The sequence below is a fragment of the Rattus norvegicus genome, chromosome 4, assembly GCF_021556685.1.
Source record: "Rattus norvegicus strain SHRSP/BbbUtx chromosome 4, alternate assembly SHRSP_T2T, whole genome shotgun sequence".
Lineage (NCBI taxonomy): Eukaryota > Metazoa > Chordata > Mammalia > Rodentia > Muridae > Rattus > Rattus norvegicus.
This window is the reverse complement of record NC_141537.1, coordinates 132,972,677-132,996,641: the sequence shown is the minus strand read 5'-3', so window position 1 is coordinate 132,996,641 and position 23,965 is coordinate 132,972,677. Positions and strand designations below refer to the sequence as shown.

Below are 23,965 nucleotides of genomic sequence, written 5' to 3'. Positions count from 1 at the left end.
GACCTAAGACATGGCATTGTGTTGGTAAAAATTCAAATGTAGATAGCATTTCCTTGAAGACTGGATTTGCTTTCCCACCCTTTGGGATCAGGAAATACTTCAAGTTTCTGCTCCTGATAACAGGGAAGGTTTGTCCTTGATTCATTTATCTTATGTGTAGTGGGGCACCATTTGTAATCAGGTATTTGAGAGGAAGAAAAAAAATAAAGGAATGAAATATCTTGAGGAAATTTTGTAATTTTTCCATAGAGAAATTGTTGGGAAACACCATACAAGAAAAGGATAAACCTTTAAACTACTTTCTTAAAATCTGAATCAAATTCTTAAGGGTGAGGCTCTTAGTAAGCGGCTGTATTTTGTTTCTCTGAGACAACTTCTCATCTAGATAGGCTCCTGGCTTTGATACTGCTATGTACCCAAAGCTGGCCATGAACTCTGCATCTTCTTGCCCCTGCCTCCCAAAGAGTTGAATTCCAGAAAAGAAAGGGAAGTTGGCAGACAAACAAAGTCAGTTCGTGGGGACTTTGAGATACAACTTGATCTCCTTGTCACCCCAGCCAATTCTGCCGCCACGATAGGTACCCTGTCAGCCAGAATTTATGTCGCTTGTGCTGTATTAATTTTGTTCATTTCAGTTAATGCTCGATGGTAGCCTCCTGTGTTTATGGTTACATGAGTAGTTAGTACTTTTAGAATTCTGTCTTGTAAACCCTTAGAAGATGGAAGTCAAGATCAGTCATTTCTTTGTGACATAGTTGAGATGAGGCCTCGCAATGTGCATAACAATCATTTGCGTCTAGGTAATATCCGTTAAGTAAGTGGGAGGTTAACTTCCCCACTCAGTGAGTTTTACCTGATAGATGGACAATTATTCAGATTATTGAAATATTTAATCAAGGAGCCAGCAGGTAAAATTTCTGGTCACCAGGCCTGAGGATCCAAGTTTGATTTTCTGCAATCCCCCTCCTTCTCTTATACCCAAATGTAATGATTTAAAAAAAAAGCTTAAAGAACAAAAAAGTATTTAACCAACCGCGGAAATTTACATATTCAATTCACCTACTAATACAAAGTCTTACCCCACTCCATAACAGTAGTATTGGTAACACGCGAGTAACGCGGGAGAACGTTCTGGAAGCACATTTCAGTTGCATCTTTCCCCAAAGTAATGAGTTACCAGCAAGTTACCTGGTGTGAGACGTGGAGAATGAATGTGTTGTTAAATAAATGGTCTTCCATGCCCTGTTCAATTACTTGATTTTTGATTCCACTTTGAAGCTTGAGAATAAATATTTCACGGCAATTTTCTGTCTGTTTGTCACTGATATGTGTGAGGGAGAAAGGCATCCGTCGGGTCTAGGATTGTGACTAAAGCCCCACTTATTGTGGTTGGTGAGCCCTCTTAGACCTTATAAAACATCACCAGCTGCTTTGACTCCCTGGGCAGGGGAAGCCTCTGCACAGGTTGGTTGGCAGAAATGGGATTGTATAGAAAGGTGACAGAGGAAAAAGTACAGACTCACAAATATCCCAGGGGCCCCAAGCGCCCCAACTCTTCCGCGGCCTGGAAAACAGCAGCAATTAAACCTAGTGGAGAAACTGTGAGCTTTGCTGGTAGACCTGCGTGGTTTTCGTCATCTTCCTCCCGCAGGTTTTTTACTTGAAGTGAGAATGCCAGAGAGCGCCAGAGAAAGTCACAGCCATGCTGAATTCATTACTGCGGTAGTCACACAAAACCACGGATAAAATTTCAATATCTGCAGGCCACAGTTGAGTAAACAGTTGCACTGAAATTTAATTCCTGTTGACTTTTCCCCCATTCCTCGCCAGGGGCACATTCTGATTCCGTAGTACAAAGACAACAGGGGTTACAGCTTTGATTAATGTAGGACAGTGGAAGAGAGTTAGAACTGTAAAATATGTCAGAAGTCCATGGGACACAAAGATCTGGCTTCAAGCTGTCTGGTGTAAAGCGAGTTAATTACGCTGCCAGTTACAAGGAATGGTTCTGAATATCCTCCTTGCACCAGAGCTTTTCGGTGTTATTCGGTGGGGGTGGAGTGGGTGCCAAGTGAGCTCTGTGTTGGGCTCCTTTTCGCCAGTCATGACAACAAATTACAGTAAGTACCCTTTCCCCAAACTGCAGCTCTCACAAAGAGCCACTACCATAGTGATTCTATTGGTTGCCCAAGTTGAGTCCCACACAGAATTTGTTTTAAAGAATTATCTAGGTGACAGCCTGGAGAAATGGGAGGACCTTGCTTTCCCATACACTCTCAAGAAAAAGGAGAGCGTCTAGCAACCTTGGGTGACTATCCCACAAGGGCAGCAACCGCTGGGAGATGAATCATCCGCCTTTGAAGACAGGAGCCCTGCAGCCTTGCGGGTCCCTGTGAGTCCATGGGGCAGACTACTACCCCTGCCCCCTCTAGGCCAATCAGCTAGGCATGCGGAGCTACAAGATCGGTCATCATTCAGAAAGCTACCAGCCAAAGAGAGGTGCGGCCATTAGTTGGAACAGCCGCCCCATAAGAGTGCCTTGTCTTTCCTCCTCAAAACAAAACATAATGTCTCAATATTGTTTCAACTCTATTTATATCCAGGCCCTAGAACTATTACAATGTTGTTTTTTTTTTATAACGTAATTTGATAGCATAATTTCTGAACATTGTCTTGGAGCCCTTGAGTAGTCCTTTTACCCTATACCATAACTGCCTTTTACTTCCTATTACGCCTGCCCCCATTGCTGTCTCTGAGCTCTGTGTTGGGGGATGCCTACTCCATTATGGAACTTAGCAACAGATACTATTATTGATGGTTAAGATTTTGTTCCCTCCCTCCTTTAGGGAAGGGTTTTAAAATGTCCAGAGCGATTTCCTAAGCCATGTGGATTAATGCATTTGACAAGTCTTGGATTCTTGAAAGCAGGATTTTATTTCCATATTGCTGCAAATGAGAGACTTTTCAGATAAGCATATTACATAGAACATAATGTTTAGAAGTTTCTCCATATACAGCATATGCTGGCAGGTCAATGAACAGAATGCATACCAGAAAATGTTTATTCAATAAAAATGAATAGCTGTTAAATAAAACAGCTATTTCTTAACAACATCCCCCTTTGAAATGATGGGTGCTTTCTTTGGGGGGGTAGTACATTCTTTGGTACCACTTGCCTTCTTATTGTGTGCAAATCATCAGAAGGAGAGTTTTGGTGGCTGTGATTTTCGGGGCGGCCGTGGTTTTTGGGGTGTGGCTATCATTTTATAGGACAAGAATGGCACCCGTAGAACGGGTGAGAAAGTCATTTAAAAAAAGATATTCCACACTTGCAACTTGAGAGCTTGTTACTTGAGGCGGGATAAGCAAGCGAAGGTCTTTTTTTTTTTTTTTTTTTTTTTTTTTTTTTTGTAGCTTCTCTGACATTTGGTTTCAAATGTTGGCGTTTTTGGTCAAAGAAAGACTATGATTCAAGTCAACAATGTAAACAAAAAAGAAAAAAATGAAAAACAAAAGTTGAGTGACTGGCAAGGAGGTAACAGGAAGAAAGGGTAGGGAAAGGCTTGCAAAAGCATCATGGGGCGCGGGCGGGGATCAGAGGGCCCTACAGAGGTTGTGGGAATAAGAGGGAGGTAAAGTGCTAATAGTTACATAGAAGCCTGAACTCTCACAGAGAATGGCTCAACTCTTTAGGGCAAATAATGTGGTGACATACTTGCAAAGGGGTTTAGATTAGAGGAATCTGGCAGAATCATAGATACTTACACAGTGGCATTAACAGTCAGCTCCTTGTAGGCATAAATCTGTTAACAGATTCAACTGTGGATCTAAGGTTCCGGAGGGAACTCTATTTGAGCTGAACATGTCTATATTTTCTTGTCCTTAGTCTCAAAGCACAGGTCTAGCGACCACCTATGTGGTATTTGCCTCATGTTGGGCTATCTAAGTAAGTAGAGGTAACTCGAAAGCTTGTGAGAAGAGGCTAGGGGTCAGTTCCATGCAAATCCATTACCGTGCCATACCAGAGGCTTGGGCATTCACGGAGCTAGGTAACCATGTTAGTTACTTTTCTCACCGCCATGGGAGAACACCTCGAACAGCAGTCTAAGGAGGGAAGATTGATTCTGGCTCACCATAGTCCATCATGGCGGGAAAGTTCCCTCGATGGAATGAAGACACGGTGGTGCCATCACACCTGCAGTCAGGAAGCAGAAAGATGGATGCCGTGCTCAGCGACCTTCTTCTTGTTCATTCAGTCCAGCACCCTAATCCCTGTGGCAGTGTCCCCCACTAAATCCCTTCCCAGTCACCCATTTGTCTCCTAGTTGATTATATGTTCTATCAAGTTAACAATTAATATTAACGGTTACGGTGTCCATAGAGTCTCCAAGAGTCTCCTGGAGAGCCAAAGGCTACCTAGAAAAGGACACATGTGTCCACACTGTTAGCGGATCTTGATTTTAGCATAGAAGCAAGTGCTTAAAAGTTTACCTCTGGGCTGGAAAGATGGCTCAGTGGTTAAGAGCACTGACTACTCTTCCAGAGGTCCAGAGTTCAATTCCCAGCAACCACATGGTAGCTCACAACCATCTGTAATGGGATCTGATGCCCTCTTCTGGTGTGCATGAAGACAGCTACAGTGTATTCATATACATAAAAATAAATAAATTTAAAAGACGTTTACCTCTTCACTTACAAAGTGGGGGCATGAAGCTCCTCATTGGTCTTCGTCACTCAGCTTACTGGAGGGCACTGAGCAGGAGAGAGGCTGATTGCTTCTTGTGTAAAGCGCATGCCTTGGTTTCTCGATAGTACCATCTTCTCTAAGGGACGGTGTGAAAATTCTGGGGGCTTAACGTTATTAGTTTTGTTTTGCACAGAGTGAACTGGATCCAGTGGGTCCAGAAGTGTGGGTGTGAGACTGAGATGCCAGGCTAGGTTAGCTCTGTCAGTCTGCTACGTGTCCACTAAAGTGGCCTGTCCCATTGCAGCTGCCTCAGACAGCTCTCTCGATGCTGTCAGGAGGGAAGAAATGATGAAATCCTCAGCGTCCTGGAAGGGAACTTTCTAGAAAGGTGGTGTAAAGAACGGTATTATTGATATCGAGTACCCTACTGGGACCCAGGACAAGTTAGAAGCCAACATGTTCTTTAGCAGCTAGGTGAAAAACTAATTCTAATTGTAAAGGAATTGCTCTGTTGAAATACACTTTTATTAGAGACATTGCCCAGGTCAAATTTGACACCAAAAAAAAAAAAAAAAAAAAAAAAAAGTTGACGTAGAAAAATGTCTGGCAGCAATCAGCAATGCTTATGTTAGTGAAACCCTGTAAACAAATTGAAAGAAAGCAAAAACGGGAATTCAGATGATTCTGGTAAGTAAAGAAAAGCCAGCCACAACAAAAACACCCCCAGCCCCTCTTTTTATTAGTTCCTCTGCTGTCTATTTCTGGAGGGGGGAAAAAAAGCATGTTTTACCCTGAATACCAAATTTAGCTCTTTCTGTCTCTGTTGGTTTAGCCCTGCCTCCCATCAAAATATTGTTCTCAAAGATATATGTAACTTGCAGGCCTCATATGAAATTCTTTCAAGTTGTGGTTGCAGAACAGTTGTATGTCATTAATCTCTCCATTGGAAATTAAAATGGCGTGGGAGACCAGAAGGGGAGAGGGACCTCTTATGTGTTAAGAGATCATGAGAACAGAACCGCAGATGACATCCTCTTATTGGGAGTGACGTGTCTGTGCCCAGCTTCAAGAGAGGGCGTTGCTGCTCTCAGACGGTAACTTTTAAAGATTTATTTATTTATTATATATGAGTACACTGTAGCTGTCTTCAGACACACCAGAAGAGGGCATCAGATCCCATTACAGATGGTTGTGAGCCACCATGTGGTTGCTGGGATTTGAACTCAGGACCTCTGGAAGAGCAGTCAGTGCTCTTAACCGCTGAGCCACCTCTCCAGCCCACAGACGGTAACTTTAAGCCCTGATAATGTTAACTCATAAGAAATATAATAACCTTCCTCCAGCTCGTCAAATCAAAAACATCTCTTTTTGAACTCTGAGGAGATGGGATTTCAGCGATAGCCTGTTGTCAGTGTATCATCAGTTGAAGCAAAATGTCTGCCCTGTAGTGTCCTTGGAAGCCTGGGGACCACACCAGTGCATCACAGTTGCCTGGCTTCTTGACCGCAGAGCCAAGTGGGCTAAGTGGGAAAGTTTGGGTGATGTACACATGTAGTCACTTGATGGAGTCTAGTGTACTTGGCTGGTGCCTAGATTACCTGATAAAAAGGGTCTCCAGGTGACGAACTGTTTTTATGACAAGAAAGAATGGCCGTACAAATGGGAGTGGTCCTCAGAGTCATGAGGAGAAAGATGGAGAGCTTGTCTGAACTCCCTGTTCTGGAGTTTCTTTCATCACATTGACTTTGAGCTCAAACCTATTGTAATTTTGAAGTGTCCACAGCATTCCAGAGGCCCTTGCTAAACTCTGTGTCTCATTCATGTCACAGAAGCAGAACTCACTGTAAAACTGTGCTGTCCTGTGTCATGTCAACAGGTGTCACCGTGATCAGACACCTGAGAGAAACCATGAGGATTGGGTCAAAAAGTACTTTATCTCATGGTTTCAAAGGTTTCCATCCAGAACCCTTAGCTCTGTGATGTCTATGCTCACGGTGGGACAGATGTCATGGTGATGGGGCCACTCACTCATGCTGGTCAGAAAACAGAGGTGCTCACGACTAGACTCAGTGTGAAGACATGACCACAGAGACCCACCTCAGCTACCTAAGCCCTATGGGCTAAAGTTTCTAGAACCTCCCGTAATGGTGTCACTAGGTAAGGACCACACTTTCAGTACAGAAGAATCCTTTGCAGGGGAAGGGATATTTCTTTCTAAACCTTAATGAGGTGGAGCATCAGGAAAGTCCCAAATCCCCATATTTCTGAAATCCAAAACTAAGGCCTGATTTGATTCTAAAGAAAAGTTTCAGTTTGGGAACCATTTGGGTTTTGTTGTTGTTGTTGTGTTTTGCTGGTTTGTTTGTTTGTTTTAATTAAATAGAAATGTTTAACCAGTAAGTCTGGGTGGATATTTCAAAGTAACACCTTCCAAAATCTGGACCATTTCTGAGCTCAAGCATTTCAGATGAGAATCTTTCACCCTGTATTGATCATCTCTTCACTTTGGCCTGCAGAACTGAATTTGTTCGTTTGTGTACATGGCTTCTGGTCAGCTCTTCTTGCCCACTCCTGTGGTGAGGTGGCAGAGAGAACAGATTGATGTGTGTGGAGCGGCAAAGTAGGCACAAAAGCTGGGAGATTGGGCAGGAGACAGCTGAGACCACAGAAGAAGGTGCTCGGAGAGTATGTGGCAGTGGCCTGTATGAGGCCTCAGTCCCTGCTCCTATGCAAACTGAGAATGGGCCCAGCCAGCGGGGAAAGAATCCCTGGGAGATTGGTAGCCATTAGCCCAGCATTTAATAATGGTCCACCAATCTTGGATACGTTTGACTGGGGATCTGTCATGGCTCTCCTCCCCATTTCCTCCTGCAACCCCATGCATGGATTCTTTAACATCTTGTAAGTCCGACCAGGAAAGGACAGCCCTTCTGTTTCTCTGATACGTTCCAACACATCGCCCAGTGATGGTGTACTGTGGTGGGAAGGTAGCCTCTCATGGGATCCCCTTCTCAGGTGGTTCACAGTGACATTGAGATGACAAAAGCGACCTCACCTTCTCAGCTGGGGATAGTGCGCATACCTGCCATTTGAGTTGAGAGCCATTCTCAGCTACCGAGTTAGTGAATTTCAGTTCTAGGCCAGCCTGGGCTCCTTGAGACTTTGTCCAAGAGAGAGAAAAAAGGGAAGAAAGGAAGGAAGAGAGGAAGAGAAGGAAAGAAAAAAAAAGAAAGAAGAAAGAAAGCCTTTTTGTTTGGCTAAAAGTCACTACAGTGGTTGTGTATGTTTATTCTGATTAATATTATCAAGTGCGTCGCCTTCAGCCTTGGCCTGCTGCTCGAATCTCTGAGAGTCACATGGGGATGCTGATAAAACTCCTGTGCGCCTATTGATCACAGAGCCCGGCTTATCTATCTTAGAGAACAAAACTAACTAAGCTGAATCTGTGATAGGGTCTTTATTCCATATTGACAAAAGCCTCTTAGAAAGAATTTGTTTTTAAAGTGGCAAGGGGTTGGGGGAGGAGCGCATAGTGTGTATCTTTTGCTGGAAAAATACAGTGTGTAATTATTAAACAGCGGGCGCTCTTGGTAAACTCATTTAAGAGGTGCCGATCCAACTGCCCAGGGACGGAAGTCTCCTCACTGCATTTAAGTTGAAAAAGTTAAGGTAGATGCAAGCTGGGTTTTCTCTAATCCTTCTAGAAGGCCCTTGTAGCTTCTGCAGAGATTGTGTATGTAATAACTCGGGCACAGTTCTTTTTCTCTTGACTTTAGTATTCTATCCCTATCGTTTGTCCATGTGTGTGTGCATGTGCATACATGCACATAGAATTGCAGGCTGAGATCATGTACTGTTCCCAATTTTGTCATCTGAGTTTGCTCTTTGATTTTTTTTATTTATTTTTTTATTTTTGTAAATCTTTTAAGCTAGAGCCCCTCACTGGCCTGGAGCTCACCTCAGGTAGGCTAGGATATGCTTGCCAGTGCTTCCTCAGCACTAGGATAACTGGCAAGCTACCACTGGCTTTACCTTTGAAAAATATGGGTGCTGGGATTGAACTCGGGTCCTACTGTTTAGCAAGTAACCAGTTCACTGATGGGGCTGTCTCCCCAGACCCTAGCTTGCTCCTTTTATGACGATACTCAAAATAAGATTAACTTCCCCACACATTCATCTTCAGCAAGGTTTCTAGAGCACAGAGCATACTCTGCCATTTTTCATCCTCCCAGCCGTGAGTCTATTGCCAGTGGCCTGCTGTGGTCTCTCCTTGAGCCCTTGAGCATGGCAGTCAGACTGCTGTTCCCACCGGACAGATACCCTTCCCATGCTGCTTTGTCTTGCCCTGAACGGTCTCTCCACGGGAGGGAAGGTGACAGGATGTCTTTTTAGTCATTCAAATCCAATAACTTTTAATCTGAAGGTTAAGTAGTGAGATATAAACTAAGAGATGATAATATCAATTTTATGTTCACTGAAGGGCACAATCTACCTCTTTCTAGGAGAGGAAAATTGTGCGTAAAATGTCTTTTGCTTTTCCGTAGCAGAGCCATGCCTCTCACAGCCAAGGGAAGAAAGATTTGGGGAAATTTTTAATAAAATAAGATGTAGCATCATAAAGCAGGGCAAGAGTGGCGCTTCATGATTATAATTATTATATATTAATTTTTCAAGGCGGCATGGTACAGAGCAGCTCTCTCATAAGGAAGGCTTCTCCCACTGACGCTCATTATCCTCTATAAGAACTCAGCAACCTTTTACAAGGTCAAAGACGGCGAGAGAATGACACGATGCTCATTCTTTTCTGACTATTTTTGGTCCTAATGTGTGTGATAAATAACACCTTGATAATATTGCTTACCTCCCCTCATTTTGCTCCTTCCTCCTGGTGAGATCTCCATTTCAGTGCAATAAGCGTTCGACATGCAGAAGCACTGGGTTGTCTCTACCTGGTTTCTTTCTATTCTGCTGTTCGGGTCATGAGGCTTATATTTGTCTTATAAATACAAAGTTTTATGCTGTGTATTATGTGTCTGTGTCGTGTGTACTGATGTATGGACTTCCTGTAGCCCTCAGCTATCTGTCAGATGGGGACGACATCATGCATGGGGTAGGTGTGCTTTAATCACTAACACCATTGTCAAGGTTATATTCTGTAATGAGGTGATTCAGGACTGTGATTGTGAGGGTGGCCTTCTGAAAGGAGTCTTCTGACAGGAAGCAGCCCGCCTCAGATGTTTGTTGGGCACATTCTGTGTACAAGGTGCTGGGTTGAACCTTCACACCAGAACAGGAACCAAAGAGCTCTAGTGCTCAGGCCAAATCCAGCCTAGCGTTCCATGCCGAAGACAGTCCTATGCAGACACGGCTATACCTGTTGTTTACCACGGTGCACAGCTGCCTGTAGACCTACACAGCTGTAGTAGTAATTTTCCTCACAGATGTGACAACATGGCTGTCAGAAACAACTTAAGGATGCAAAGATTAATTTTGCCCTGCAGTTTGTGCGGGTCCGGTCCATCAATGGGAGAGGTTACACCTGCAGAAACATGAGGCATCTGGTCACACTGCTTCCACGGTCAGGAGACGGAGAGGTAGACGCTGACGTTCAACTTGCTTTCTTCTTTGTATCCAGTCTGGGAGCTCAGTCCATTGGCTGTTGCTACCCATGTTTATGGTGGTTTTTCCCTTTTGAACAATACAGCCTTCATAGATACACCTCTACAGGTATGTTTCTGTGGTGATTCTAAACCCCATCAAGTTGACAGGAAAGATTTAACTGTTACAAGAGCCAGCCACGGCAACCTATTACAGCAGAAGTTATATGCCCCAGAAACCTTAAAATGTGCACGGCCTTGCACTTTGCAGAAATAGTAGCCCTCCCCTGGGTTATTGAGTGGAATGTGGTGTGTGGCAGATTTTCTGCTCTTACTTTCATAGGGTAGATGATGCTTTGTGTGTGTGTGTGGGGGGGGGTGTCTGTGAGTGTTCATGTGTGTGAGCGTGCATGTGTGTATGAGTGTGTGTTTGAGCATGTTGTATGTTTATGTGTGTGCTTGAGGGTATGTGAGTGTGTGTAAGAGTGTGTGTGTGTGTGTGTGTGTGTGTGTGTGTGTGTGTGTGTGTAGGGGTCTACATACCTATACACATAATTTATGATTTTGGCTCGCAGTTTCTAGTCTGATGCAGTGATGTGTGGGTGTATTCACACTTCCGTTCTTGTTTTCAGTAATTTAACTGATAGTTTCTCACAAATTAAGAAATTGGACATTGGTAATAGTTAAAAACCCTTGAGGCAGCCTGCTGAGGAAATGGAGATTGGACATTCTTGGTGGGTCACTGAGAGAGCAGCTGTCCTCAGCCACAGCTCCCTTGTTTCTAGTGTAGGCTTTCTCCCATTCGTGTCCTCACCACTAGACACCACAGAGAAATACTGCCTTCCCTCTCTCCTTTCATTCTAGGAATTCACACTCTAATTGAGGTGCAATAAGATACAGAAGCACATACGTGAACCATCAATGGAAATCTTTAATGCACACAGAGGTAAACTGAAGGAGACACACATAAGCCAATCAATAGATAGAGGAGGGATTTGGGTCATAAATCCTCAGTGGCCTGGAGAGAAAAAATTAGTATCTGAATGGTGGGTTTTTTTTTTCTTTAAGACTTTAGTGAAACTAGAAAACAGAAACTCAGTATGTGAACATCTGCTGATTTACTTTAAACCTTTCGGCGGGAAATAATGGATGGGAGATATATTCCTGAACTGAATAGCTTTGAGTTGTGGCTTGGGTAATTAAGGATCTGCAAGGTTTGTCTTTGACAATATCCATCAATTCAGAGATCTGTGACATTAGATTCAAGCTACAGAGCAACTAGTGACAACTAGTGAGTTGAGGCTTCCTCAGGACGGGCCTGAGGTCACTGGGTTGCAGGACATAGCTTCTGCCGTCTCTGTTAACATAGCCCATGGTACAAGTATGAGCTTTCCAGGGATGAGATGGGGCCTGCTAAGTCTGGCTTGTTTCCTTGGTAAGTTCTATATTTCCTATACTTTAATATCAAATTCTAGCTACTCACCTCATCCTATAATTAGAATAATTGAAACCTTAGTGCCTGATTTGATAATAGTTGTCAAATCTGAAGATTGTTGCTCAATGCACTTATTAACTGTATTTTCCAGAAGATGGAGTCAGCTTTGGTATTTTTTTTTAATCCTTCTGGGGCCTTTTTTCTTTCCTTTCTTACATAGTTGCTTCTGTCTTTTTGTAAAGCTTATCCAATAAGTTACTCTTTTTCACAATTGACAAAAATGTGTTTATTTCTGTCACATTGGCCCTCTTATTCCTATTGTCAAAGAACATTGGCTGTGGAGTGTGTGTGTGTGTGTGTGTGTGTGTGTGTGTGTGTGTGTGTCTGTATCTGTATCTGTATCTGTGTCCGTGTATGCATACAGGCATATGTGGGTGCATACCTTGGGGAGGCATGCATAGGGGCATACATGTGTGCATATGTGCGTATGTATGTGTGTAAGTACATAATTTTGACCCTTCTCATTCACTCCACAGACTTTTGACTATGCTAACTTGTTCAGTGTTTGGGCAAATATTTTTTTTTTATGTTTCCATGATTACATTATGTTAAGTCTTTTTGTAATCTATCTCTGTCTTGGAGTAGGGCTCTTCTTTTGGCTCTAAATACTCAACAGCATGTACCTGGAATTATTTTTCAGGTGTCACAAAACATCAAAGCCCCAGCCAACTCTGATGAAAACTCTGAAAGGCATCGGGTCAGGATAAGCCTTGAGCACTGAGAGCTATTTCACATTCATTCAGGTGGCCGTACACTGTTGTTCTCTCCTCACTACAGTTTATCATGAGGCAGGTCCATGCTAAGCTCAGCCAGGTTCATAGACATGGTCCACAAAGCATGGACACTCCTTCCTGGCAGGCATGTGAGTACCTGCAGACCATTCTTGGGCAGTTTGGCCAAGACTCTCGGCAGACTCTCACAGCCATTTTGGTTTAGAGATCCACGTTGCCTGCTTTGTTTGCAAGGAATTGAATCTTTTTCAGAGTTTCCTGTTGGACTATGTTGAGGGCTTCTTAGAACCGATTGCCAGATCCTCCTTCAGAATTCTCAAATTCTAGCAGGGCCCAACAATTTGCTTCTTTGGTTTCTCTAGACCATCTTCTACTGCTTGGCTGGAGAGCCACACGGGTGGGATGACTGGCAGGCAAGGTTAGGCTGTGGGATTGAAGCTCTGGCCTAAGTCACAGTCCTTCCTAGATGAGTTATTGTGGACATCTGAAAATTCTGCACCTCAGTTTTCATATCCATCAAATGGGGACAGCATCAACATTTATTATCCCGAGGGTAACAAAGGACCAGGAAACTGCAGCACATTGTAATGGTCTGCAGATGTCAGCTAGTGCTGTTATTATGAATGTCATTGCCACCATCAGTAAGAATTCAACCTACAAAATTAGTGTGTGAAGCAGAAAGAATTTAATCCATTCCTGTGTATTTTAGTGTCCTGTTTAAAAGATAAACAGTTGGATATTTCCTAAATCGGATGGGAGAAGAAGAGTTCAGAAGGTGGTTTTGACCTACTGAACTTTTAAAATCTTGTAGCCATTGAGAATACCATACCTGGGCTGCTCAGGTGGCTACACCTGGTAAGGGCATTTGTCTCTGGTATGCACCAATGTGAGTATGCACATACCTGCTCGCATAAAATAACAACACTTATTTAGTAGTTAATAACCTGAGGGCTGATCATCTTTTTTTTTTTTTCTTTCTTTCTTTTTTTTTTTTTTTTTTTTCGGAGCTGGGAACCGAACCCAGGGCCTTGCGCACGCTAGGCAAGCGCTCTACCGCTGAGCTAAATCCCCAACCCTTTTTTTCTTTTCTTTTTTTTTTTTTTTTTTCTTTCTGAGGGCTGATCATCTTTGTGGTGGAGGAAGGTGCTCTTAACCTCACTCTTCCGTTTAGTTTTAGGATTCTTGTTTGTTTATAAATGCTTTTTGCTTTTTGTATATCTGAAGGTTTCCATAGCAACATTAGCTCTATAGAGACAAAGAGGAGGTGCTTTAAGTTAAAGCCCTGCAGGATGCATATGAAATGCATAGGAAATACGTACAATGATCTTGATCCTGTGCAGTGCATAGGTCACATATTTTTCCATAACAATAAAGTAAGTTTTAAGATTTCTTCTCACATTTATCTCTTCAGCCACCACTTGTCTGGATGTACTCTCCCGATCCCCCAGTGTTCTGGGCGCTTCCACCATGACCTGTGGCACACGCAAATCATCCTTACTGACCCTCACTCTTGTGTAACAAAAGTCAGAACTCATCCATCCCCAGAGAGGTGGGAAATAAAGCAGGACTTACTTTTCTGTTTTGCGTTTCCCCATTCTCCTACCTCCCATGTGTCTCCTGGACCATGTGTCCCATGGTCACAGGCACAATCTTCCGTCATCAGTCACTTCTCAGGCAGCTTCCCTCTGGGAATTGTAGAGATACAGGGACCATTTGACTGGAATTCCCTGCCAGAAGGGTGGAGCCCCACCTCTCACAGTTCCTGTGTGAGAAAAACTGTCACATGTGACCAGCATTCGGTGCCTCCATTTTCTCATCTGTAAAATGAAGCAGTACAAATGAGTACATTATCCTTGGCTGAACAATCACTGCTTTAAAACATGCTCGTTACTGGATTCCCCATCTTTTAAGGATGAACCAAAGCCATGGCCCAGATCGTATGGATCCAAACATACTTGTCTGGTCTGGTCTAGACTGGGTATTCCATTCTTTAGCCTGCCCTACTCATTTCATATTTACATGTAATCAGTATTGAGTTCTCCATATTGGACTCTTCCAAGAACCACCTCCCACGGATACAGGAATCCCCACGTTCTATATCACTGGGTAGTAGACTGAAATTCATGGCCAGTCCCATCCACCTACTCATCTCTTCATTCATCCTGACCTCAGTGTGAAGACTGTAGAATCAGGCCTTGTAGGCAATTAGTACCCCAATTTATCATCTTAGGAAAGAAAACACACATCCTAATCAACACAGAATCTCTACTCTGTACCCACAAGCGAGCGTCACCGAAGGGGCCCCTTGCACAAATGTTTTAAATTTGGAGGCAGAGTTAAGGACACAGTTGGCCTCCAGAATCTGAATTGAATCAGGGTTTTATTTCAGATAAAAATCTTTGGGTCTCATAACTTAAAAAACACAACTTTTACTGGCATTACGCAATTTGCCACGGGTCATTTACCAAAATGTTTGTATATGTAAGCCCAGGTTCTTCTCTTTAAAAAGAAGGAAGGGCGGAGGTAGGGGTTGGGTTTTGCTAAAATCCAGGTGGCGTTCGAGTTTATATTTAATTTTAATTGGAAATGAAATACAGGCAAAGGAGGGGGAAAAGACCCACCATGTTTTCTTTACTGAGAGTATCCATTGGGGAGAGGAAGGGCACCGGCAGCCAGGTTTTAAGACACACATTTTTTATTGGCATGTCTATTTTTTTTTTCTGGCTGAATTCTTATGCCTGCATTTAAAAAAAATTTTTTGAGTTTTCACACATGGCAGGCATTTTTATGTCTCGGTGCCACTTGCCACCCTCCCTCTGTATTTTTCATGCAATTAGTACCTAGAACCAGGAGGGCCACTCTTTATGTGCCACACAGAGCCAAGAGCTTTCCCCAGTCCTCTGCTGAGCGCTCTTTGAAGCTCCAAATGAGGTAATATTTAATACTTGCGGTTTATTTTGATTTCTGAAAGAGCAAGGAATTTTGGAAGAAAGAAGAGTAAGTGGAAACCTTTATTTCAAGCCAGAATTTGAAGGTCCTACAAAGTACAGGTACATTGTGTGAAACTGCCAGGCAACACCGGCAGAGAGACGGGGACACAGTTAACAATCAGCTGCTTGGACAGGGAGAGGTGGTGGGCCAGCCGTGAACTCCACCGATGCCTACAGAACACTGCTGGTCCAAGAGAGCAAAACCTTCTGCGTTGGCTCCTGTGTAGATGTGGGTGTAATCTGGGTGTTCCGAATTGGAAACTAAATGCTAAATAATTACAAACTTTAGGATTACAGAACAATTTGCAGAAAAGTTAAATGATGCAGGTAAGGACAGAGAAAAATGACGTGTGGTCTGCAATCCTGTTCTCTGGCAGTGACGACTCTTTTAGCGTTCTTTCTCCTTCTGTTTCAAAGACGAGTTCTCCTGACTTCCATACAGCTGCTCCCATTCCCTCTATGGAGCTTCTCTGACACCAAAGCTATCCGCCAGCCCACACCCCAGCAGCTGGTTTTCTTACGGGTTAGCTAGCTCACCTTTTAATCTCAATCTTAATTTTTAGATTCTGTATAATTTTACTTTTAGAAAAAATTTCATGGTTTTGATCTCCAACCTCATTATTTATACTGTGACCAATGTTATTTTCTTAGTAACACCCCTTACTCACATTTGCCCAGCCTTACTAGATTATGTTGTTGTTACTGATTTTTTTTTCAAGACAGTGTTTCTCTGTGTAACAAAGAGTCTTGGCTATCCTGAAACTAGCTTTGTAGACCAGGCTGGCCTCAAACTCACAGATCTAATTGCCTGCTAATTGCTGGAATTAAAAGCCTGTGCTATCCGATGCCTGGCTGCTAGGTAATTCTTTCTCGGGCACAGTTCTCTAAATATTAACTCATTTCTTCAGTCACCGACGGACTGACTGACTGACTTTTATAGATTTTTTGAGACATAGTGCTATTGTGAAGCCCAGTGAGGTCATAAACCTGGCAACCTTCTGCCCTGACCTTGTGAGTTCTAAGATGACAGACGTGCACCACCACACCTGACCCTCCCATTGAGGGAAAGAGGAAAACTTCAATATGGCACCATGACAATTAGATGGTATTTTCAACAATGCGGGGAGTGCACCCCAGACATCCCTGCTGTCACAGACCAGCCAGTGTGAGTTGGAAATCCCCAACAGGAGATAGTAGCATTAGATGTAGTAGACTTAGAAAACTTGGTCAAAAACTGGTGGTCTCCCCGTTTATTGCCGAGTTGCTGCTTGCTGTGGTGCAGGGTGCTTATACAAGCCGTCTGTGAGCTAAGTACTCCTTTTAATGAAGGATTTTTATAATAATAATATAATAGTCTCTCTCTCTCTCTCTCTCTCTCTCTCTCTCTCTCTGTGTGTGTGTGTGTGTGTGTGTGTGTGTGTGCGTGCGTGCGTGCGTGCGTGCCTGCCTGCCTGCCTGCCTGCCTGCCTGCCTGTCTGTCTGTAATTGGAATTACAAGTCACTGAGAGCTGCCTTCCATGAGTTCTGGGCTCTGAACTGAGGTGCTGTGCAAAAGCAGCAAACACCCAGAGCAGCCCAGCCAGAGCCGATGACCCTTAAACTCCCCGTTCTCTATAAGCAGAAACATAGCTCTTACCCCCATCCCTTCACACAAAATCTAACTGGATGCAGCTGAATTCGAACCTGCGCCTGCAGGCCCTAGGGCCTGATCATCTCAGAGCACCCAGCTGACCTGAGCTTTTTACTGTGGACGTGAATAGTTCATTCAAGTGTCCTCTCCCATGATGCTCCCCTTCTCCCTGCACTGCAGAAGCTGGATCTGTCACCTGTCTTCCATTGCATCCCATTTTGTGTTGTGTCTGGACAGGAAGTAACCCATTATTACTGAAGACGGTAGCTTTTCCATTGCCAGCCTGGCCTTTCTTCACACACAGCCCTGGCTTTTTTTTTTTTTTTTCCTTTTTTTTTTTTTTTTTTTTTTCTTTTTTTCGGAGCTGGGGACCGAACTCAGGGCCTTGCGCTTGCTAGGCAAGCGCTCTACCACTGAGCTAAATCTCCAACCCCAGCCCTGGCTTTTTAACACGTGTGCCCACGGATCTCAAGCCACTGTAATTTGTTTCTAGTTGATTTCCTTTTCATTTCACAGGGGGAGACCCTTGCTCCTCACTTGTTGCTCTGTGTCCTCCTACTGAGGACTCGAACCTGGTCCACTGAGGAAGACCTCAGCAATTCCTTCTGATCCTAAAACACTCCAGAAATGGCAGAAGCTGGACGGAATTGACAGCATGCAGTGGGCAAGGAGTGGAGCAGTGGGATTCTGGGAGATTTTGGCCATGTCTCCAAAATCCTTCCAGATTCCTGTCTCCTTTGTACTATCAAAAGATAAAAAGGATGCTTTTAAGAAATGGGAAGTCTGGATTTATTAATAAAATGCCACGTCAGCCATGAATAGCAGTGGTTGGAACATATTTTCTAGACAACTTAAAAGCAGCCATTCTGAGGTTGACAAGTTCCCGTTTATTGCTGTGTTTGGGCCGTGGAACCACGAGGTTTACACTGCAGACTTTGTCCAGGTGCCCCGAGCAGCTGTCAGGGACCGACATGACCAGGACATACTTTTTGTGTTTTCTTAGTATTGCGTAACAGGCCCGAATGCCTTACCCAACCATCAAAAATGTATTTGGTTAAAATATTTCTAGTACTTTGTGTTTCTTGGGGGTGGGGGTGGGGCTCATGATTAGCCCAGTCTCACTGGGGAATGAGTTAGACCCTTTGGAGCAGTCACAGCTCTTCTCATTGTTTTAATATCTGGACTTGTGACTTGTTTTGCTTTAAGAATGGTTCATATTGTTGACAAAATGTCCTTTGCTCCCTGAGAGGTATTTTGTGTTCCTAACTCCATGGCTTACTTCCTCTGCTCACATCGAAGCGTTCACCACTTAGCAGAGAACAACTGGTTAGCCAATAAATAAAAGATTGTACTCATGAAGGATTGTGCTAGGGCGCACGGTGGGGATTTTAAAGATTCATAACCTACAAGTCAAACTATGTGCGTTTCCCTGGCAGCAAAATATCTGTTTGTTTCTGGTTTAGGAAACAGACTTTAATGTTCATGCCTGATTTTACAGAGTTGGCACTTTATGCCAAGCACTTGCCTTGCGGTTAAGTCAACTAACCTGTTAGCCAGTGTCTGTGGTGGGTTAAGCCAAAGCCCGTATACCATGCCAGAGAGGACACTTTTAAGACGGTCTTTATCTCATTCTCACCTATAAAAACAAGCCGGTATGTCTGCTTTTGGCAAGCACAGCAGAGCAGGCTGAGAGACAATCTTTGAAGAAAAGTTGTCATTTGGAAATTTCCCACTCTAAAGCTGGGATTTGAGAGGCAGAGAGCCTCCTTTCCTTGATGTGTCCCTGCTGGCAAAATTGTATTGTCACAGCAGCAAAGAGACAGGTTTAGTGTGCCAGAGAGAAAACAAGCTATTCCAGTTCTCGGGAGGCGTCCGAATGGATGCTGCTGTGAGGGGCTCAGGTGCTTGCTCTGCTGTTCCTCTATGTGCTGGGGAATTCAAGCCAGGGCTTTGCCCACAGGAGAAATGTGTGCTACATCCCTCGCCACTGATGCTCTGAAACAGAGGGCTCGGGCTCCTCCTGAATTCAGGATGTTCCTGCCTCTGCCTTAGAGTGCCTGGCTTTGAGGCCTATGCTCCAGGCAGCACCTCATGCCACTCTGAAGTGCACCCTTCCAGGCTCCATGAGAGAATCAAGAGCTGCATGGGATAACCACACAGGGCTTTTCCCACAATGCTTTTCTGAAAGGCTTCTCTGGATCTTGATCCCTGCAAGAATGACAAAGTGACTTCAGTTAACGCTCACTTAAGCAGTCGCCCTGCACACCCCTTTCCCTATACCTTATCCTAAGTCTGTGGGACTGCGTGTCATTTCCCTCCTTGCCCTTTCTTCATAGTCAGAATTTTTAAAATTCTTTGGATGATCCACTCCCATATTTTATGGATGATAAAACTAAGCTCAGACAAAATAAAGGCTTTGCCCTTTGATTAGTGCTTGCGCGCATGTGCCTGATGTGTTTAGAAACTGCCGCATAGGGCTTGCTGACAACACTTCCATATGTCAGGATGAATGAAGTCAGAAACGGGTCTTGTGGGTACCCACAAAGTGAGCGTCCTCACCCAGGCCCCATGAGTGCCTGTGTGGCTGGGCATGTAGAAGCTCAACTGCTTGTACATGTCTCTCTTCCTCTGGGCAGCACTATCTAGGTAGTAAGTGGGGGCGGGAAAGGGTGCATAGCTGTTTTAGCTGAGGGACTCGATGTGGACGTCCTCAGATATAGCTAGGCTAAGTGGAGATCGACGGTCCGGGGTTGGTGGTGTTGGATGAGACATTCATTTTTACCTTGTGGATGCTAGTGCTGTAGAGTTCACTGTTGTACACAGTCTGTTTTCTATTTGTTAAGGAAAACTATAGCATCATCGCATACTTCTTGATGGTAATAAGTTTGAATAATCAGATTTCTTACACACCGGGAAAAAAAAAAGGAAAAAAAATCGATAAGTCTAAGCTCTAGGCTAGCCTGGGCAACATGGCAATACTCTCGAATTGTCAATGGAATAGAAAAGATTGTTTTGTCAGTAATTGGGGATCGAGCTTTGTGACCTTTAGATCGTGGGTCAGTGTACTACAAGTTTACATCGTGTCTGTTCATCTCTCCGTCCACTTATCTTTGCAGTGTGTGTAGGGAATCAAACCCAGAACACATCGGTCTCAACTAACAGTGAGTGCCTTACAGCCCCAACCCCAATATTTTATTGAGATAGTATTTCTTTTCTTTTCTTTTTTTTTTTTTTTTATTTTTCTGGAGCTGGGGACCGAACCCAGGGCCTTGTGCTTGCTAGGCAAGTGCTTGCTAGGCAAGCGCTCTACCCCTGAGCTAAATCCCCAACCCTGAGATAGTATTTCTAAGTAATTGTTTTGCAGGGTTTTTTTTTTTAATTGTATTTTATTGGGGGAGGGACACGAATGTACCACACAGCATACGGGGAGTGCTGAGGACCACCTATGGGAGTTGACTCTCTTTCTGGTTTTGGGAATTGAACTCCGATGATCAGGCTCAGTGGCTACTTTATCTGCCGAGCCTTCACACTGGCTCCAGATTTGCCAACTCCTCTGGCTCTGTCACACTGACATATTTTTCCAAATAGCCCTGGCTATTGCCTGGAAACAGGCGCAGTAGCTGTTTTTCAGGTAAACTTCACTGAACATGTCAGAGGCCTGGCTTTGGTCAGTGGTTTGCCATCTCTCTCCTGGACCACGTGGAGATAGCATCTCAAGGAAACACTTATCTATGCAGCAAGGTGGTCTAGTGCCTATGCTAATCACATGATTTCTGCAGAACCTTTCTTCTTGGAAAAAAAGAAAACAAAAGTTCCCCAGTTTTGCCTTTCTAGCCACAGTTAAAGGTTTCTCAATCCCCACTCCTCAGAGCCTGGCTCCCTGTGGTTATCCCCCACAATTCTGACTGATGCTGGGAAGGAAACACAGACTTCCCAGAATACACCACCAGTCCCTGGTGAGATGACCTCAACCCTCCTCTCTGTGTCATGTGTCTCATGGTTAGAAGGAACCTCTGCCGCTCACTCCTGCATATTCATAGTCTCCACTCAGCCTCCATCACCCTCCACCATATCCACACCCCCTCTGTCAGTTTAGAATATTTCCGTTCATGTAGGTACTTCCAGATATATAGAGGCAAGGCAGGAAAATCGATAAGTCTAAGCTCTAGGCTAGCCTGGGCAATATGGCAATACTCTTGAATTGTCAATGGAATAGAAAAGATTGTTTTTGTTTGTTTGTTTGTTGGATCCATGTGCACTGTGAAGCTTCGGGATAGACCTACTCCTTGTTCTGTGTGTAATACAGTTTTACGAACAGTACACCAAGCAATGGTTGGTGGTCCCATTACAATGTCCCATCAAAGGGCCGTCGTGCTATTTTTACGCAAGACAAAAATCAAAGCTCAGAAAGATAATTTAACCGTCTCACAATTTCAGAGTTAAAGTAGTTGAGTGGTGAAGACAAGAAAGGATAGGCTCTGGGGCTGAGGGAGAGATGCTGAATGTCTCCCTGCCTTGTTTATTCCTGACACCATGGCAGTTCTCGAGAAGTCTTTAGGCCGCCAACTCCTGTTCTTGGGCAGTAGATGGGAAGCTAAACAGAATGAGAGAGGTTGGCTCCTCCAGTGTTCCAGATGCAAGAGATCGGCTGTGCTGCAAGCATGGCCCAGAAACACTCGCATCTACCAGCCAGAATGCTGTGGCTGTTTCTCAGCTGAGAAGCAAGAAGCCAGCCACTCGCCCTGAGAACCTCTAGTTTCTGGTTCATCGCCACGGGTTCCTTTGTCCCTGTGCTTGGAGATGACTCCAAACACATAGTTTCTGCCTGCTGGTTTGGTTTGGCTTTTGTGTTTTTGGTTTTGCGCACGTGTGTGTGTGTGTGTGTGTGTGTGTGTGTGTGAGAGAGAGAGAGAGAGAGAGAGAGAGAGAGAGAGAGAGAGAGAGAGAGAGAGAGAGTGTTTTACTTTGTGGAAGAGTAGCTGTCTTATCAGACATTGTGTGTGAGAACATGGGAATGGTCTGCCCAGCATCTCACACCACTCCACACCCCCTCCCACTGTGTGAGTTTCTGACCTCATCTCATGGACTCTGTACATAAGAACTCAAGAGATAAAAACCACACTTGGAAGCCTGAGGCCACAAAAGTGCTACCGCTGTGTCAGCTGTTTCTTCTTGGGCTGAAAAGCCTGTGACAGGGTGATGTCCCATTGGTCTTGCATCTTTGATCCCTTATTGGCCAGTGCTAGCATTGCCCTCTGATGTACAAGGACCTCATGTGTTGTGAGCATCTCTTCTGCGGAACAAGAAAGTCTCTCCCCATGTAAGAGCGGACCTCAACGGCAGTGGTTCATCTCTGGAGCTGCTGTAACTGTCTGATGCCTGGAGGCTTATTCACCTTACTTCTTTCCTTTTTCGGCATCATGAGCCTAAGGAAAAGCTCTCTTTATGTGGGTCTGAGCCTCGTGGCATCAGACTTTAGCCACCTCCTTGTTTCCACTGTCCAGAGCACCCAGAAATCAGATGCTGTTTCTTCTCTCTCCAGCTCCAAAGTGAGCCAGAAGGCTGCCTCTGATGTAGACACTTTATGTTTTGGACCTTTGTGGCCTATGAAATAACTAATGAAATTTCTAAACAACCAAACCAAACAGAAATGCCAGGAAGAAGGAAGGAGGGAGAGTGATAATTGCATTATATATAGGATCTGTTAGTTACATCATAATAGAATGCAGACGTCAGGGGGAGAACACATTGAGTGAAGAGAATGGCCTACCACCTTTGGATTGTGTGGGCCTCGGTTTCTCCATCTGTAAAATGGCATGCGTTCTAAGCATCTTGTGCCCCTCGGAGAAGCGAGACCTAACATCTGATTGACAGTGAAACAATGGATGTAGGACTCTGAATGGTGGGCTCGTCCTGTGTTCCTTGAAGGGCTCACCTCCCCCAAACTGAGAAGATTTCCTCACGGCCACTTGTGTCCTACGATACCACGGGGGCTTGATTTCTTGGGAAATCCCTTCTCAGAATTAGGGACCCAATGAACAGGATTTTGAAAGCTCCCACGCTCTGGTCTTTCCAAGTCTTGATTTCTGTTCTCTTCTTTCTTTGGCCCAGTAGTTACAAGAAAGCTTGAATTTACTTCTGTGGGCACAGTGAGGCATGGCCGAGCAAGTCCTGACCATGGAAGCTGGGGCCCACGCTGTGATGCACAGGAGGCTACATGACGCTTGACAGGAAGGGAAACTGCTGGGACTGTAACTTATCAAAGGCATATTTGCTGTTGGCCTTAGTATAATAATGTTAATGAGATTATTAGGTGGGGGAGAATTTTGATAAATAATTGATAAGGATTAGAAAGTGCCTTTTCTGCAAATAAACTTCAGAATAATTAATATTCATGGTCTCTGTTTGTCAACAGAAAAATGTAAATGAAGACCGGTCCCCTTTCCAGACTCAAGGCCTGAAGGACATCCTTGAGACAGGGGTATGGAAAGAAAAAACTAACTTTACAGCCCACACCAAGACCCTGGCCTTATGTAGGTACACACACCTTTTCACCGCCCTGTACACACATGTCCCAGCCCACCTCTCCCTCTGTAAGAACCTGGGAAAGGAGGTTTGAATTAGGTGCAGGTTGCAGGGCATGGAGGGCGGTAGGCAGTAAGGGGCAAGGCCACGTGATGACGCAAAGGCAGTGTACTGCGAGCCACTTTTATTTCTTATTTATAATCTCGGTGCACGCTTTGGGTAAAGGATGACACCAGCCATTCAGCCCTTTCACTTCAAAGCGGGGAGAAGGCACGGATGACAGGGCTGGGAGTGGGAATACAAAGGCACT

At 44.3% G+C, this 23,965-nt stretch overlaps 1 protein-coding gene across 27 annotated transcripts in view; it reads left to right on the top strand.

Annotated features, from left to right (window-relative positions):
• The window catches only part of Foxp1 (forkhead box P1), a 595,264-nt gene that overhangs the window by 360,120 nt on the left and 211,179 nt on the right, over positions 1-23,965 (top strand).